The sequence below is a fragment of the Dipodomys spectabilis genome, unplaced genomic scaffold (assembly GCF_019054845.1).
Source record: "Dipodomys spectabilis isolate Male_0828 unplaced genomic scaffold, ASM1905484v1 ptg000436l, whole genome shotgun sequence".
Lineage (NCBI taxonomy): Eukaryota > Metazoa > Chordata > Mammalia > Rodentia > Heteromyidae > Dipodomys > Dipodomys spectabilis.
In genome coordinates this window covers 6,150,450-6,170,530 of record NW_024871113.1, presented here as the reverse complement: position 1 = coordinate 6,170,530, position 20,081 = coordinate 6,150,450, and positions in this window count along the sequence as shown.

Here is a 20,081-nt window from a genome sequence, read left to right as displayed (position 1 = left end):
TCTGGGGATTGTGGTTGAAAGCCAGCAAGAAAGTCAAGAGCAAGAAAATCATTGAGACTTTATATCCAATTCATAACTGAAAAACTCAGAAATAGATCTGTGGCTCAAGTGACTAGCCTTGAGCAAAAAATTTTAGGGATAGAACCTAGAAACTCAGTTCAAGCTCCAGGACTATTACACAAAAACTAAATAAAAATAGAGTTAAAAGCATTAAAAATACATATAATCATGCATTCTTCATTTAAAGTATACTCTCTTCTATTGTATATTAAAATTAAAATTAGAGAAAGTAGAAATTGTAGGATTTATTGGAATGTTCATTCCTTTATCACTAATCTATACATGTTCAATATTTTCATGGTTTGAAATATATATTTCATCCTCATTTGTAAACTATAAGAATTACATTGGTTAACATCTGTTTTTAATGGAGATTTTTGTTGCTGTTTTGATTGTATGTGTGTATCTGTGGTGTGTGTGTGTGTATGTGTCTGCCTGTCTGTCTGTCTGTCTGTGTGTCTGTGTGTATATGTGCATATGTGTGCTGTTCCAGGGCTTGAACTCGGGTCCTCATGCCCTGTGGCTTGCTGGAGCCATGAATCTAGACTAGCATCTGTCTAATTAATTGGAGATAGAGTCTCATGGACTTTTCTACACAACATGTCTTTCAACATGGTTCCTCCAGGTCTCAGCCTTACAGAATTACAGGTGTGGGCTGTGTGTTCCTGGGTTATATATTTTTATCTTGAAATATCATTACAAAAAGGATATGAAGTAAATGATTATCACCATTTTGGTGCTTTGAAAAATAGATTTGTACAGTGACAGTCTACCACTATTACATTTTATCTTGTGTTTGTAAAATTGTTAAACACTTAGATATATTTACCAATACTATTTAATTATATAAAATATAATATATAAATATTAATACAAATAAATCTACAAAACATTCTTAAGAATGAAATAAGCTTTATAAGACTACATATATGTATAAAATATTGACTATATTTTGAAAGAATAAAAATAATCACAGAAAAAATTTTTTTTGTTATTTGCAAAGTCAATTATTCCTCAACCACTTCTTACATGCCAATCAAAGTTTTAACCAATCCTTGTAAGACACTTAATCAGTTATGTGGATGTATTTTTCTCCTGAAAATTTTTAATTGTTCACACTTTATTCGCCCTTTGATATTCTTCTTAAATACATGTGAGGTAAAATATTAAACAATAGTGATAGCTAGACTTGAGAAACAAAAGTATATTTGTAAGGCACCATTTTTTGGTCACTTTCCAAGGGATCTGAGTATTATGAAATTAAAGGGGTCATGAATAAAGGGACTGCCAGTTAGTATGACTCAGTCTTCTTCCATCTTCTTAGTTTTTAATAGCCTATTTCAGTTTATGAACATGGTCACTGACTCCGAGGACAACAGGAGGAAAAGGTACAATGTGCAAGCATTTTTCTAGTCCCTGCACGAACACATTATTCCAGGCATGCTAGCTAAAATGACTCATGTGACCAGCTAAAGGCATAAATAGATAAAACTTATCCTTTGATGGGAGGGAGAATGAAGTCAATTTCAAAGGAAACCATGCAATGATTGGAACAATTTAAGGTTATTTTTGCAATCCACCATGTATTCCAACTCTACCACAGTAGGTCTTAATACAACTTGAAATCACAATGTGTAGTATTAAATGGTGTAATATAATCTTTGTGTTTGCTACAAACAGTCATTAAAGCTATTAGGTTCTAGATTACATGTGGGATAGATAAGGAAAAATACTTCACTTGGAATCTTTGAGAAACACCTATTCCCTGATCTACAAAGGAGGGTCTAATTATAATATTGACTTCTAATTTAAGTTTGTAAATAGCTAAACTTTCTTTCAGTTCTTACTATAGCAATCTAACATGATTTACTTAATTTCGTCAGGTTCTAAGTTCTTGGATGGGCCACTACTTTAAAATGACAAAGACAGATTTTGAGATTCAGCTTTGATAAAGACAAGAATCTTGTTTAGCACAACTAGACTAAAACATCCCACCCATATTTTCCAAAATTAGAGAGACTTCAGAGTTTCCGTAAATGTGGACGCTAACAGCTAACCATGAGAACCACAGGAATTTTTGCAGTAATGACAACATGCTTGGTCCAGAGTTTCACATTTAGCAACTCAAATTCTTATTTTGTAAGCTGTTTTGAAAATGTGCTTTTCCATGAAGAAAGCAACTGCAGAATGCATCTTTCTCCTAAATAAACTAATGGTCTCTGGAGCATAAGTTTATTTTAAGAAGAATAGCTTTTATCTTAAAACTATAAAATCAAAAAAAAATATGTTGTGCTAGAATTGAGTTTCAGAAAGGGAGCCAATATATTTATAACAGTCTAAAGTATTTCAGGCAGCTCAGAAACATGTGGTGTTATTACAAATATACCAAAGACCCTAAGTTTTTTTTTTTTTTAATTTCTAGAAACACACCACTGGAATGAATTGTGGGTAGAGTGAGAAAGTGTGAAGCATGATCAAATGGGTTATTAATAAACTTCTTTGGTGAGTCTCTAGGCTTGTGGCAGCCATATTTTTTCAATAGAATTGATATTATTTCTCTTGCAAACAACCAAATCAACCATGTCAAAATCAGTTGAAAGGGGCTGATAGCAAAACAGGCACAGGTTAAAGGTATTACTAAGTGGGATAGTAAACCAGAGTAATTAAAATATGGTACTTTGGAGTCACAGACCTTATATGTAAATCTGGATTAAACTATTTGTACAAAAGTATATTTACTGCTGGTCTAAAGTATCCAAGTGATTAATTCATTTGCTTACCCATGACCACCTCTACAAAATGAATATGTTTTCTTAGAATTTTTATTAAAAAAAGCCTCTAATGATTTACATTTAAGGTTTTTTTTAAATTTAAATACTCAAAAGAAAAGTCTACAAAGGAAAAGGATTGTCAAGTTTATTTTGTGAGTTACAAGGTTTATTTGAGCCTGGTCTGCTGACTCACTCTAGTAATCCTTTCCACAGAAGGCTGAGACCTGTGAATTACAGTTTGAAGTCCCACAGGGCAAGAAAATTCAGGAAACTTTTAGTAATGTGGCTCAAGTGGCAAAGCAGCAGTTTTGAGCAAAAAAAGCTAAGGTATACTGCACAGGCCCTAAGTTTAAGCGTCAGTAGTGCCATACATGTGAACACGTACATAGACATACAAATAAATAAAAGGGCTTATTTAAAAGCTTCTAGCAGATAAAGAATATAAAAAGTAAACTATATGTACTATTTTCCTCTGTGTGAAAACTATATTTTTAAATTTTCTGCCTTATTTTTTTGAAATGAAGCCATATGTCAATGACACTCACAAAATAAAGAGTGATAATTAAAGGACCTTCTATGTAGATTCCCACTCACCACTCATCTATCACACAATCTTGACTTCCAATATCAGCTGAACCAACATGATCACTATTGGAGAAAGAGTTTGAGATATAGAAGGAAATTGGGGAAAAAAATAGGAGAGAAAAAATGTCCAGAAAGAACAGAATTTGAGGTCATGGTATGGTAGAAGTATAAGTAAAGTCTAAAGGAGAGCTAATGGAGGTAGAGACAGATCGTAAAAAATAAGCAAATAAATAAATAAAATTATTTTTCTCTATGGTTCTGGAATTAAACTCAGACCTCTCTCATGCAAGGCAAGTGTTTTACCACTGAGCTACAACCACACACTTGGCATAGATATTTGTATAGATATGCCCTATAAACACATATTGACATATGTTGCATACTATCATTTATAGCACAAGAAAATGTGGGAAAAATATACATTTCATACTATGACAGTTCCCACAAATAAAAGTTTTTCTTTATCCTCTGCTGTATTGCTAAACAGCATTTGTTTAACCATAAGAACATCTTCAAATCCCTTCTTTGGACAAATTTTCTGAAGCATCTGCAGAATGGCTGATTCCTTTTTCTAACACTATAATATACTGCTTTCTCTCTCCAGCATTGTTTTCATATCCCAGCCTTTGATTAAAGGTTTAAAAGCAATTATATTCTGGTTAATTTTTTGTACTATGTAGGTTTAACTATATAATCTATTATTACAATTATTCTTAAAAACTTATTTTCTCATGTTGATTGAAAAATAAATATCTCATGATACAGGATACAATCTGATGTTTTAATAAATGCAGGCACTACAGAATGATTATATCAAGCTAGTTGACATACCTATCACCTTGCCAACTTACTTCTTGGTGTTGAAACATCTCAAGTCTGCTTAATTAGCAATTTTAAAATATACAGCATTATTAATTGTTGTTGCCACTGAATAAAATTTATCTTTGCTTGAGAAGGAAATTCTGTCATCATTTCAATATGGAAATGAATCTTGTTTTGCTATGTCAACTGTCATAGTCCAACACAGAAAATGCTGCCCACATAGTATTCCTCATATGCACAATCTCAAAATGTCAAATTCATAGAAGTACCAAGTAATACAAAGTATATACTTTGTATAATTATTAGCCATTTGCTTATTATAAATGGGACTATGTTCAGATTTTTGTACTACTGGCAAACCTTTGAATTGTTTGTCTTTTGCTAGTGTTAGAGACTCAGTACCTTGTGTGCTCTCTCAATGTGCTTGGCTGTCACTCTCCTACCAAACTATACCTTGTCCATCATTTTTGCTAGTGAATTGGAGATGGTATCTCCAAAACTTTTCACATGATTCTTCAACCTCAGTCTCCTAAATAGCTAGGATTGCAAGTGTGAGTCACTAGCACCCAGCTTTTGATCTGTTTTAAAGATCACTTGTATTTTGCACCAACTATTGGTTTTTCCCTCTGATTACCTTTACCTACCTATTCTACATTTTATATAATTACAGTCCGTTCATATGGGTGTTGATTAAAATAACATTATAGCAAATTCTTTTATGTACATAAGATCATCATAAACATTTGTTAAGGAGATGAGTGATTTCATTCCCAAAAGCATAAATATATAAAGGCTGTTTAAGTTCTAAGTAGCTATGCAATATATCCTCACACAGTAATGCATGTGTGCTCTGCTATTGTGTACACACTGCCATGGATGTCTTAATTTATATTTGCAAGAAAACAGTCTGAGTACATATAACATGAAGAAATTACTTCTGGGATAATTGGAATATCCAAGTTTTTTCATTACAAAAGAAAACTCCTACATAATAAATTACCCCTTCCTGCTACTATCCAAATCCTTGGTAAAGCCACAGCATGAGTTTTTACTGTCCAACATTTTCATGCTCTTATGTACAGGTTATATATCTTTCTGTTGGAAGAAGATCTTCCTCTATCTCAGCCTTTCTAGCACATGCTCATTCTCTCCCTGTGTGGATAACACACATTGTAAATTCTTAAAGATTGCAAGCACTCCAAGAACAAAGGCAACATCAGAGCCTGCCCTCTCATCCCTTCCTCCCCCTAGAGCCTCCCTGCTTGCCCCACCCAAAGAAAAACACAGAAACTTTTGTCCTAATTGTAAAAATGATCAAGCCATTTTGTTCAATTTAACATCAAAGGGTTGTCTCTTTGTTTCAATTTAATTCATCACTTCTTTGTTCCAGTTATCAATAAATCAAGTCATAATCCACTAAAAGCTCCCAAGTTACTAAATGCTTTAGGTTTACTTTTCAGTGAACCTTCTTTCATGTTTTATTTCAGGTTGGAGACAAAAAGCTACACATTTGCTTCATCAATGGGTAAACCATTCCTCTTTTCTTGTGAAATATTTCATTTAAACTGAAGTTGAAATTTCCAAGCTATTGGAGAGATAAGCCAGATGGAGGGCCATGTTTATGTATCTGCACCTTATCATACTGCCCAAGATTAATTTCAGAGCCTTCGCTCATTTTTGTTAGAAATATTAAAAAAACTATCTGGAATTTCATGAGAAATAGGCACTTCACCATAAACTAGGAGGAAGAAATAAAACAAAATTATTATAAAAGAAAAGTTAGGCATGTGATACATGAAAACTGATAGTTTAAAATTAAGATGGCAAGCTGTTCAAACAAAGAGATATCTTACATAGTTTTGTTTTCTGTTTATTTTCAAATGGGCTCAAAATCACTTCATCTCTAGAGACTGCTCACAAGACCATTAAAGGCTGCTTCAAGGAGTAATTTTTTCTACAATAAGCCCTAGACCTTGGGGAAACATTCAAGAGATCTTTAGTTAAAGGGGAAAAATAGATTCTACAAAGCTCTACAGCATTACTTTAAATCTTCATGAAAATAATTTTGTTTAGAATCTTGTTTAGATTCAGTTTTACAATATACTTGTTGCTTAGACATACAGACTCAAACTCAGTAGAGAATGTTTGAGAAGAATATGTTTTTAATTGATAGGTCAACTTTCTTTATAAACCTTTTGTTGCTCATAGTTGCCATATTCCTTAGAGGTTAACTGATGAAAAGTTTTGAAATTTAAAAGAATACTTTTTGTAATTGGGGAAATAAAAAATAAAAACAGAAGCATTTAGGGGTTGTTAACAGAAATGATTTTGTCTGGAGATAAATTCATGAACAGAGACCTCAAGTTAAATGTCAAAATTAATAATTAACATAATAGCAATAATTTAATATAATGATCATTCTGAGAAAAAAAACAAGGAATAAGTTCCAGATCACCACTGAGAAATTTAGCTTCAGAAAAATGGAGAGATTGCATGATACTATGACCAAGGAGAAAGAAAGGATAACTATACACAAACCTTTACCATTTAAAAGATTTTATTACAATAGAAAACATTTGTACTTATTGCTAGAATAAAAACAAATGACCAGACTAAACCAAACAGCCAAACAACAAAAACAAACTATGAAAAGATCTGACTAGGGTGATAGATTAATTACTGGTTCCTGATACTGAAAACTATCGAGATACTATGAAGTTATGGCATTACTAAAAGTAAAAATGCAAAAAAATTACATAATTGACTCACTGAATATTGGGACCTTTGTGGCGGAGCTATTGATTTCAATATTTCAAAACACAGAAATATTCATTCAATCTATCAAAATGAAAGTGAAAAGATACAGATTGAGTGAAACCAGAAAGGCTATAGCTCGAAGGCCCAATCTTTATATTATCAGTGTAACTACATGATAGATGCATCCAGTAAGAGTATACTAAATCTGGAGTAAAATTAATCATCGTCTTTATTGGTTTAAAATGTCTTACTATATTAAATTTTTGATAGAAAATTTTCATTGCCTTAAAATTCAATAAAGTAGTATTAAGAATATAGTTTTGATATTATTTGATTTAGATTGTTTTACTCATGTAGATCATTCAATCATCTTTACATAGCAAGAAAGGTAAGAATAAACTTCGCTTTGCTCCATATAGCCACACAACTTTTTAAGCCATTTATTAAAAGAGTCTCTTTTTCTCAAGATATTTTTGTAGTTAAGTACCAGGAAATGGGTATTTGTAAGGGTAGATGACTGAAAATGGGAAATGGGAAAGAGTGTAGTCAAGAATTCACTATAGTCTGGGAATGTGATATAGTTCTTGCTTAGCATGAATCTCTGGGCTTGATTTGGTGACACAAAAACAGAAAAAGCTGAAAGTGGTGCTGTGGCTCTAGTGATAAGCACTAGCCTTGAACAAAAAGAAGCTCAAGGGCAGTGTGCAGGCACTGATTTCAAGCCCCAGGACTGGCCCCTAAAAAAGGCATTCACTGTATATACCACAAAATTAAGAAGATAAAGAAAAGGTTGGGTAGAAAGGGGTGACCATTGGTCAAGATGCATTGTATTTGTACACAAACTGCTTTGTTAAATGGCACTTCCTTTGTACAACTAGTTAAATATGATACAAAAGTGAAATATAAACTTACTTAATAAAAGATATTTTTGTAGAAGCTTAATTACAAGTTAAGCTTCCGTCAGTCCAGTGATAGGTCTCTCATCCTCTCTTCCATATGTAGGTCTAGGTGTCTGATTTGATATCAAAATCACACTATTTTCATAACAACAACTCCATGTCAAGTTGTGCTCCTCTTTAGCCTTTTCACTTTTAACAATTTTTCTTGGTGCCTGTCCTGGGACTTGAACTTAACCCTGGTCACTGTCCCTCAGCTTTTTTGCTCAAAGCTAGCATCAGAGTTATACTTCTGCTTTCCGCCCCCCCCCCCCCAGTAGTTAATTGGGGATAAGAAAGAGGAAAATCTCACTAACTTTCATGCCCAATTTGGCTTCCAACTGCAATCCTCAGATCTCAGCCTCCTGAGTAACTAGGACTAAAAGAGAGACACCAGTGCCCAGCTTCTTTAATCAACACTTAAAAAGTAGTTCAGTAACTAAGGGATATTTGTTCTTTTATATCATTTTTAGAAAATTTTTGTTGTCTATAAATTGCCCTGCTATTGAATAAAATTGAATTTTATGAAGGAAATTGAATGTGGTTCAGGGGCTTCTCCAGTCCTTGTGTGTGCTGGCACATATTACCCTGAACTATTGTTGTGACTCTGCCTTGTCACATAGCCATTTGTGGCCTGGTTCTGGTGCCTTCTGACTGTAATCCTAAATACTCAGGAAGTTGCATTCTGGAAGATTCTGATTTGAAGACAGCTTAGGTTGAAAAGTTCCAGAGACTACATCTCCAAAATAAACAACAAAAAGCCATGCTCAATTGGTTGAGGGCTATCTGAGCAAGCAAACTGATACATATCTTATATATTTATACATGACATATATATGATATCTATACATATGATATATATACACACATACACATTTATATCTCACATATATCATATATCATGTCATATATATTTATATTTGTGGAATAATAAAAATTCCATTGTTACAATGCTGCAAGAGAATTTTAGGTGGATATTAAGGAGAATGTGAAAAAAGTTGTGATTATTATTTTTTTACCCAATGATTATTTGTTTTGAGACAAGATCTCTTATGGTATACAAGCTTGTCTCAGATTCATAATCCTCTTGCCAGTACTTTTCTAAAAGTCAGATGACAGGCATACTTGACTTCATTATTTTTTTAAACAATAAGTTAAAAGGTGGTGCTGATTGTCAAATACTCAATGTTTAGTTGTTAAGTAGAAGGGAAAGCACTTGTCATTTGGGAAAGAATTATATACCACTATGTTCCAGAATTTTCTTTTTTAATTTACATTTTATTGTAAAGGTGATGTACAGGTGGGTTATATAAGTGAGGTCATACGTTCATTTTTTTGAACAATGTTTCCTCCACCTCATTTTTCTGCTACTTTCCCCCACTTAACTCCCCTCTCCCTTGAGCTACATTCCAGCTCTAGAATTTTCTTTTCTATTGTACATATTATTGTTCTTTTTTGTTTGTTGGTTGGTTGGTTTGTTGGTCATGGAGTTTGAACTCTGGGCCTGGGTGCTGTCTCTGAGCTCTTCAACTCAAGGCTAATATTCTACACTTGAGCCACAGCACCACTTCTGGTTTTATGGTGGTTTATTGGAGATAAAAGTCTCATGGACTTTCCAGTCCAGGCTGGCTTTGAACCACAATCCTCAGATTTCAGCTTCCTGAGTAGCTAGGATTATAGTAGTGAGCCACTGGTGCTTGGTTATTGTTATTTTTTTAATGATTCTTTTCTTTAATATGGTATAACCATTAAAATATGAATGTTCAGAAGAGGATATATAATTTTCTTAATGTTTATCTTTGATGTAAAAATTATTAGTACAAGTATGATTAATTATAAATCACTCCATTTGACATGGAAATAACATTCACATTTATACCACATAGTTCATTCTGTTGCCATTTTTACTTCTGTAAATTCTGTTTTTGATTACTTTTGATCAAAAGTATTTCAAAGTTTGATTAAAAATGAATAATCCTATTTTAGAACAGTTATCTACAAGGAATGAACTAAAGGAATTCTTTCTTTACTACATGGATCAAGTTAGAAATGGAAGCAAATATAAGCAGGATGAAGTTCAGAAGAACAAATTCATGGTAAATTATGTCAAGAAAAATCCAAGTCCAAATACTGGACAGGAAAAAATTACATTTGTGTGAGCACTGAAGGAAATGGTTACATTTACCCAGTGAATCAGCATTTTGGTTTTTAGCTAAGAAAAACATTAGGCTGTAGTCACATACTTGTGGTGAAATGCTGGCTTTTTGGCTTCTGTTGGTTAAGCCTCTCTTCACAGGAAATGATCACATCATTTGTTTTGGAAGAAGATGTTCTCATCATCTACATTTTCTTATTGTCAGTGACAATTTTTAGGTTCTATTTTAGTTCTGTTGGATATAACGTTAACCTATATGTCTGTGTGTGAGAAATGTTATATGGATGGAAAATGACATCAAATCATTTTAAGCTCTATGTAACAAATACTTGCCTTGTTTCACTGTGAAAACAGGCTTCTGCCATTTATTCTTCACTGTAATTGTTGTCTTTTCAGTCACTCTAACAATAAAATAGTTGGCCCTACCATGATAGCTATATAATTGTAGCTGACTTTTCTCCCTTGCAGACTACCAGCTAATTCAGAAAATATAGGGATGATTTGAATGAGGAGGGGAAGAGAGGAGAGGATCTCAAAAATTTAGAAGTTTAATCATTTCTATTTAAAAAACCCTGAATTCTACTATGACTGTATAGAGAACAATAATTGTTAATAATAATAATCATATAAACTAAGAAAGAAAATACATAATATCCTGAAGAAATTATCCTTCCATCTTCTATTTCCTTCAAGTAGAAATTATCTCTATTCATATTTGAATAAATAATTTCTAGCTTCCCAAGATTTTGCTATTCAACTCACATTATCTATCTCTCTATCTATCTATCTATCTATCTATCTATCTATCTATCTATCTATCTATCTATCTATCTATGAACCGGTTTTTCTATCAAACAGAACTGACAGTATTAGAAAGTTTATCTTCAAACACCAATCAATATCCAGAGGCCTTTGACACTGTTTAAATTGGAACTTAGTCCATCATTTGCTCACCAAAAAGCAATGGGAATGCTCCACTAATTTTATCTGTGCAATAGTTCTCCTTAGATTCTTTCTACATTCAGTGGCAAGAGTTCAGTCTTGAGACTCATCTTAATTTTCTTAAAATCTTCCAGCTGATGCCTTTAATTTCTTTAACCTCATCTTCACTTTTTGAACATTTGAATGCTTTTAAAATATAGTAACAGTATTTTCCTGCTTCCCATCTATGTGTTAATTTTAGTTAATTCTATTAATACTTTTTTTGTCAGTTGTGGGACTTGAATTCTGGGTCTGAGTGCTATCCTTCAGCTCTTCAGCTCAAGGCCAGTGCTCTACCACTAGTGCCACAGCACCATTTCCAGTTTTCTGGTGGAATATTGGAGGTCAGAGTCTCATGGACTCTCCTGCCTGGGTTGGCTTTGAACCTCAATCCTCAGATATAATCCTTCGGAGTAGATAGGATTACAGGCATGAGCTTCTGGCACCCAGCTAATTCATTATTTTTAAAATAAAGAATTTTAAACTGATAAGTATCTTGTTCCATTTATTAACATAGTTTAATTGTATACTTTAATAAATTTTTAAGTTATCTTTAATTAAATGACTATACAAAAGTATAAATTGTCAATTTATGAGAAAAATGCATCTTGGTTACTGTTACTTCTATCCATCTCACATCAGAGTTAAGTGTTTGTTCTATGTAGATTGGATATGCCTCTTCATTAAGTAAGATGTTTTTCAATAGAGTACCAGCTTTGGCTTTAAGGACAGGTCAATTATTGCTTATTCAAACTACTTGTGACTATATGTATTTCAGGTACAGAATTTTTCAGATTTGGAATTTTTTAATTTTTAATAAGTTTTTTTATTGTGCAAATACCATACAGAGGGGTTACAGTTACATGAGCAAAGTAATGAGTACATTTCTTATCAAGCATTGTTGCCTCCTCCTTTGTTTTCCCTTCCCATCCCTACCTTCCTATCTCCTTCCCCACCCCACCTGCAAGTTGTAAGCTTCCTTTGTCGACATAGCATCTTGTACATTTCATTGTTGCAATGGGTCCACCTGTATCCCTATTTGAGCAATATGTTTTTTCCCTTCCCCTCCCCAAATTATACCAACATCAAATACAGTGAAAACAGAGGTTAAAGCTAGAGTTTTAGAAGAAGTATTGACTTCTTCATGCCTGTCAACCTGAGTAATCTGATTGAGATTGACAGATGTCTTTACAATAAACCTCATGTTGCTTTGTTAATATAAAAGAAGTAATGGAGAAATGACTACAATATTTACTGGAACTAGTACTTCAACCTCCTGACATTTCAACTTGCAAAACATACTTTTGAAAAGGAAAAAAAATATATTGTCCTCAATGAGCCTCATATTTTCTTCCTTTGCTCAGAAACAATGAATGTTGTATAGCCAAAGAGAATAGGTATTATTCTAAGACACCTTCCAAGCCCCTCAGATTTGGAATTTTTTGCCTATACATGATGAGGTATTTGCAGACCAGGGTCCAAATCTAAACATTAAATTCACTGATTTATATATGAATTGCACACACACTTATGTTTCAACTATGATTTGTCATGGAATTGGATATGAAATTTTCCTATTTGAAGGTATCATGTGCATTTTGGATTTTAATCCTATAAACTGTGCTGTGCTATGCTGTATTTCAAGAGATCATTTTCTTTCCTGACCCATTTTTTTGTTCAAAAGATTTTTTATATAGTTATATGTATTTGTGTAAGTTCTAAAGTCTACTTTGTTTTTGACTTCCAGTTTTATCCTATTGTGATTTAGAAATATTCGTAATGTGATATCAATTATTTTTGCTTTGCTAAAACTTAATTTTTATCCCAATATATAATTTATTATAAATTGTATACTGATTAAAGGAATATATATTGTACACATGTTGGGTAAATATTTCTATGAATACTTAAATCCATTTGATCAGTACAATAGTTAATCTGGTCTATTTTGTTGTCAGTGGTGGTGGTCTGTATCATTAATAAAAGTGAAATTAAGTGCCTTTCTCCTATTATTGTATTAATGTCTGTCACTCTATAAATATAATGTTTATCATTTAAATCATTTGTTCCAAAATTTTGTGTACCTTTTCATTGACTTGATTCTTTCATCATTACATAGTGACATCTTTGATTTTGAAAACTATTTTATCAGATATAAGCATAGATACTTCTGCTTGGTTTAGATTTCCATTTGCCTGGGATATCTTCCCATCCTCTACTTTGCATTCTCCATCTGTTTTTACCTGTGAATTGAGTTTATTTAGGCATCATATTATTGGTTTGAGTTTTGTGTGTGATTTATTTCATTTGGTCACACTGTAGAATTACTGAATCAACAGAATTACTTGCAGGGTTAAGTTCATTTACCTTCTTTACTACTTCTTCTTTACTCTTATTAATTATTAATTATGCTTCTATCTTGGGCTTGAACTCAGAGCCTTTATCTACTTGAACTCCTGAGCTTTATCTACTCAAGGCTACATTCTACCACTCGAGCCACAGTTCCACTTCTGGTGTGTAGGTGGTTAATTGGAGAGAAGAGTCTCGAAGAGTTTTCTACTGTGCTGGCTTTAAACCAAACCCTAGTATTACAGGCATGAGCCACCAGAGCCTAGCTGTATTCTGTCTTTTTAGCTTGTTAATTACATCCTTCACTATGCAGAAACATATCGTTTTTAAAAAATATTTTTTATTGTAAAGATACTGTGCAGAGGGGTTACAGTTAAATGAGCACAAGGTAAGAAGTACATTTCCTATGGAGCCTTGTTATCCCCTCCTTAGTTTGTCCCCTATTATCCCTTCCTTCCCCACCTCCCAAACTCTTTCTCCCCCACCCAAGATGTAAAGTTCATTTTCAACATTGTGTCTTGTACGTCTCATTGTTACAAGGAAGTAGGGACACAAAAGGATTTGTTTTAATGTACTATGTAATTTTTTTTGTTTCTTTTGTGTGTGTTCTTCCCCCATGACATAAGCCCTGTTGTCACTGCAATTGATTCTGTTGCCCTGCATCTTTTTGGGGGGCGGGGGAGGGAGGTCTGGTCATGGGGCCTGAATTCTGAGCCTGGGCGCTGTCCCTCAGCTCTTCAGCCCAAGGCTAGTGCTCAACCACTTGAGCCACAGCGCCACTGCCGGCTTTTTTCTTAAGTGGTGCTGAGGAATTGAACCCAGGGCCTGGAGCATGCAAGGCAAGTGCTCTACCACTGAGCCACCTTCCCAGCCCTGCCTTGCATCTTGTATATACATTTTTCTACTTTGGGGAGGGGAAGGGAAATAACAAAATACTAAAGCAAGGATACAGGATGACCCATTGTAACAATGAGAAACTTCTTATTTTGATGAAATACCACTTGATTTTTCTTTGATTTGCTGAGCTTTTGAAACGTTAATCAGAAAGTTCATGCCTGTGTGAAGAAATTCTGTTTCTCCTACGTCTTCCAGTAGTACTTTCAAGGTCTTAATTCTTACCTTGAGGTCTTTGCTCTGTTTAAATTGCTAGTACAGGTTGACCTATAGAGATCCAGTGTCTTTCTTTTTCTTTTTTATTTTTTTTTTTTGCATGTGTATATACCTTTTTACCAACACCATTTGTTGAAAAGGCTGGTTTTTTCCATCCTATATTTTTGGCTCCCTTATCAAATATTAGATGACTGCATGTCTGGGTCTTCTATTCTGTTCTATTGGTCTTCAGCCCTGTTTCTATGCCAGTACCAAGATGGTCTCATTACTATAGCTCTGTAATAATGTTAGAAGTCTGGAAATGTAACTCCAGAACTTACTTCTTTTCCTTGAATTGCTTTGGCTATTCTCCATCTTTTGAGGGTCCATATGAATTTTTGTATTATTATCACTATCTCAGTGAAGAATAATATTAGTATTTTGATGGACATTGCATTGAACTTGTTGATTGCCTTAGGTTCTCCTGTCATTTTTATGATATTAATTCTGTCAGTCTAGAACTACAGAAAGTCTTTCCACTTCCTAATGTCTTTCTTCATTTTTTTTTAAATTTTCACTTCCTTATTTAGGTTGATTCCCAGGTTTTTGTTTTTTTTTTTCATTTTGAGACTCTTGTAATGGAGTTCATTTTCTGATTTCACCCTCGAGCTTCTTATTGTCATACAAAAAAGCTACTGATTTTTGTGATTTGCTTTTATACCCTACTAGTTTGCCAAAATTATTTATCCACTCTACAATCTTAGAGATAGAGTTCTGGAGTCTTTTGTATATAGGAGCATGACATCTGCAAATACTTCTTCATTTCCTATTTGGGTCCTTTGAATGTCTTTATCTTGTCTTATTATTGTGACTAGTGTGTCTAATATTGTCTAATATTATGTTGAAAAGGCATGGAGAAAGTGGACATCCTTGTCTTGTTTTTGATTTAAAGTAAATGTTTTTATGTTTTCACCATTTAGTGGGATGTTTGCTGTGTTTGTCATAAACATCCTCAATTATGTTAACTATATTTTTAGCTTCTCTAGAGATATATCATAAAAAGAGGTCATATTATATTGATCTCAATCTGTTATCTTTTTAAAAATTTTACTTTTTTGATTTTATACTATATTGTAACACTGAAAGTTCTGAAATGCTCTTACATTTAAAATTTTACAGCATTAAAATCATGGTAAAATTATAAGAAAATTGAATTTTCAAAGCTAAAAGTTTTGCCTATTATAATTTAAAGGCTTAAAATAATACAAATTTCAATTGCTATAATTAATAATTTATTTTACTATAAAGTCTTGGAATTGTGTATATCCAGGATATACTACAGAACATACTTTTACATAATACCTAGTCACAGATTCTCTCTTCTTTAAATTTTCCTTTGCAATTTCTGTGTTCTTTCACATCCATTTTTGCATATTTTAAAAAATAAATTTAGTTATTAACTCAGGAATTTGTAAGGAAAATGTAACCAGAGTTGCAACCAGAGTTGAAATTTTTCTTGTTTGTTTTTATAATTTTACCAATGAGCTGAAAATTCTTTGCATGTGTTCTGGCTTTGCCATTTACTACACTTTAAGTAGAAGATCATTTTCTTCAACTTATGTTGTTTTTTTTTCAGTTACATATCTTCTCAAAATTTTATTATGCTTACTACATGTGTAATCTGGTAGAATATAGCTCTCAGTTATGTCTATTATATAGAAATAAAGTCAGTGTTAATCAAACATATTTTTTCTACTTATTCACTTTTCCATTAAAAAGAATAGTGAAAAAATATTTCACTAGCTCTTGAATTCTGTTTATATATGTAAGAACTAATTGTAGTGTGGTTATTTGAGCTTACTTCCATGACATTTTCTTTCATTATTCTTGTATAATTGATATAAACATTTCTTGGGAAGGTAGGTTTTGGTTGTTTTACATATCATTTGTGTGCAGTCCCTATTAAAAATCACAAAATAAAACCATAATTCCTGTACATATACTCGTGACAGACTTCATCAATAATCAGATCCCATATAGGTATATGCTTTGTCTTAATGTTTCATCAAGGTATTCAAAGTATTGTCTATGATCTGGATATTATTTGAATATATTGAAGTCCATTGACTAACATATTTCAAATTGCCAAATTGTAAGATACATGCATTATACTTCATAAAGCTGGTAAAGAGTTGTATCAAGCACAAGTGGCATTGACATTGATCAGAGACGAATAAAAGACAGAAATCAAGCTCCGTTTCTGGCAGTCCTTGTTGCCTTTGTACTTTATTTTCAGTAATAGAAACTGTAAGGTTAAGTTATAACCATGTATTATGGAGTTATAATAACACATCATCAGTAAACTGTAATCTGGGGATGGATTCATAAGTTATCTTTGTGTTTGATCCTGTATAATTTATGATTCTAGGTGAAGATATCAAAAGAAAAAGCACATACATACATTCTAGTGCACACATATGTTTGCGTATTTGTGCATGTAGCATGAAAATCTGTTCTTTCCACTAGGTCTCATGCAGGCCCACATATATGATGGTCAATAAATACTAGTTTTGTGTGTGTTCAACTTGACATTCTATGCTTAAATTAGTAGCTTCCCAGTGAATTTTATGTTGCTCCAAGAAAATCTTTTTATTGTCAAGTGAATTGTCCATAGATAAGTGCTTTGCCAATTCTACTTATTACATATATCATGCTGCAAATTTGAAATAATTATGATATGGAGTTTCCTTAGATAAGTCAATGCCAAGGATTGCTGTGTTGCTTTTTCATGTGTCTAGAGCTAGTATGTTTCTATATTTACTAAGCATCAGAGACAAATGATTATCAAAACCTATTCTCTCATAGAGTGAGTATTATTATTGCTACCTAAGGTTACCTAGATATTTTCTTATGTATTTGATCAAACATCCTGTTATCTGTGTACCTTAATATACATCATCCACAAAACCTGCTAAAGTAAGAAGCTTTATCTTCATTCTCAAATAGGTCTTATTATTTCTGCTGAGACACTGGAGAAATTTTAGGGACAAATACTCCCTTGTCTGTACCAAGGCCATACATAGGAAATAAAGGACTTAAGAGCCATAGTGCCACTTGATTTTTTAGATGATAACCAGATGGGAAAACACAATTAAATGTAAAAGCCCAAAGGACATGCTACTAGAAACAACCTATTTGATCAGTGTGCCCACTAACTCATCAACAATCAATACTCATCACAAAGAGAAGCCTGGCAAGTGAAACTTAGACTGTAGAAGAACAGAGTATCTCTCTCTCTCTCTCTCTCACTCTCTCTCTCTCTATATATATATATGGAGTAAGATGCATATACATCTATATGCATTTATATATAGCAAAATATTTTTGTTCTGAAAGAAGTGAAAAAAAACTTCACAGAGATTTTGGCCCCTACCTCTGGCTAAGATGGGTGAGTGAGTGGGTAGAGTCTAGACAGAAGGATACTCAGAGAAGTTTCCAGTTCTGGAAACTAGAGAACTAAAGAAAAGCAATTTTTATAAAATATACCTTTATACCATAAATGTTAAACATTATAGCATAGTTGAAGAATTAGATTCTAACACATCTAAAAATTATCACATATCTATGATAATTTAATGAGAAGCCATTTCATATCAGTAAAAAAATCACAATAGGTTTTCTTTATTTTCTTATGGCCAGTACAGGGTCTTCAACTCAGTCTCATCTACTCTCTTACATTTTTCACTCACTTTAAGTATAGTACTTTTTGAGCCACACTTCCAGCCCTAATGTAGATTTCAAAACTATATCAATATTAAACAAGTTCTCAACATTTATTCCTTCACCATTCCTTGCCTTTTGAGGTTACACAGAGCTGCTAGTCCTGGAAAATCTCATTTTCTCATTACCTTACTAAGAACAGACACTGTATTTAACACAATTAACAAGTACAGAAAACATGTTTATGGAGTAATTTTATATAAGCAGATTAAGTTCTAGCTAATAGAAGTTAATGAAAGTTTCGCTATTACTTAAAATTAGCAATCACTTTATGCCAATCACTACTCTTACAGATGTTTTATTGACAGAATACAAAAGGCAAATGAAATTCATCTAACTAGTCATTTCGTTAGAATTCAGCAGCAAACCTTTTTAACACTATGTCCTTAATTCAAAGCTCTGCTTCCACTGAACGCTGTTTATCCCACTTACATTGCACAGTGTTTGTATTGAGACTATCTCAATAATGAACAATTTCCTAAAGATAAGTCTTATGATACTTGATAGAAATAAGTAAAGTAGGTTCAGATTATAAATATATAATTTTACCATGTTTATAGGCTTTTTGAGAATTATCCTCCCAAATTGCCCTGCCATATCTGTGGAATGACCAAATGAATATGTGGAAAAACTGAACATTTATGAAGACAGAGTTCTAAAATTAAGAGATGTGATATGATACACTTGTACTTAGGGAATCGTGGCTTGAGGAGTTCTATGAGCCAGACCCCTTGGAGATAGCTATAACTTGAAAAAACATAAATCATGCCAATTTCTATAAACAAAAACAACCATTTAAAGCTTCTGGAAATTGTCCTAGGGCCATAAATCAAGAAAGAAACACATAGCCAAAGAAACCCATTGCATTTTGGTACTTAAGCTATAATTCAAGTATTCCATCTTGGCACACAGGGGACTAGTGTAGGTAAAACTAGGCACATGTGTGGTGGATCAAGGTGAGCTCATTCTCCAGTCAGCTTGTAGTCAGGGCTGTGGTATCTCTCTGGGAGAGGCAGTGAACCAACTCTGCTCATTTCTTCCAGCTACTGACTTCAGAGGTGAAGATACATATGAATGAAACCAATGATTTTCTTTCTCCGCACATCCTTGACTTGGCAAGCTAAGAATTCGGGGGCCCTGATTTCAAGAGAGGTTGAAATTTCCACATGAGAAAGAACCTGAAAATGTCTGATGCAACAGAACACCCAGCCATCAGCACAGCCAACATACCAACTCATCAGCTAGAGATGTTTCTCTGGGTTCAATGATTGTTCTTTTCCTCAATTTCTGACCTGTGAGTCAGAGACATTACTTAATGCAAGAGGTGGACCACAGGAAAACAGGACTTCATGGAGTTCCTCATATGTGGAGTTCAGCTGCAATAGAGGTGTGTATAAAAGAAAAAGAGAGAAGATGATAGCTAGCTAGATAGATAGAATCTCTGAAATATCTATTTAAGTAATTTAAAAATCTAAATAAAATCATATTTTTAAAAAGTAAATACAGTTATTATGCCAATATTTCACCAAAAATAATAAAGTATTTAATAGTAAGGATAAGAAGTTTTATTATTGTCACTTAATAGGATAAGAAAAAGCAAATACATGCTGTGTATTTTGTCACATAGTTTGTCAGCAAGTGTGTTATTCCTAAGTTCTACTGTACTTTCCTAGCATGCCTGAGATCTTGGGTTCAGACTCCTGTACTACTCAATCAATTTTTACTCTCTCATGCATTAACAACTGACACAATTACTGTGTTAGCCCACTTGTTCTTACCATTATATTAATATAGCTG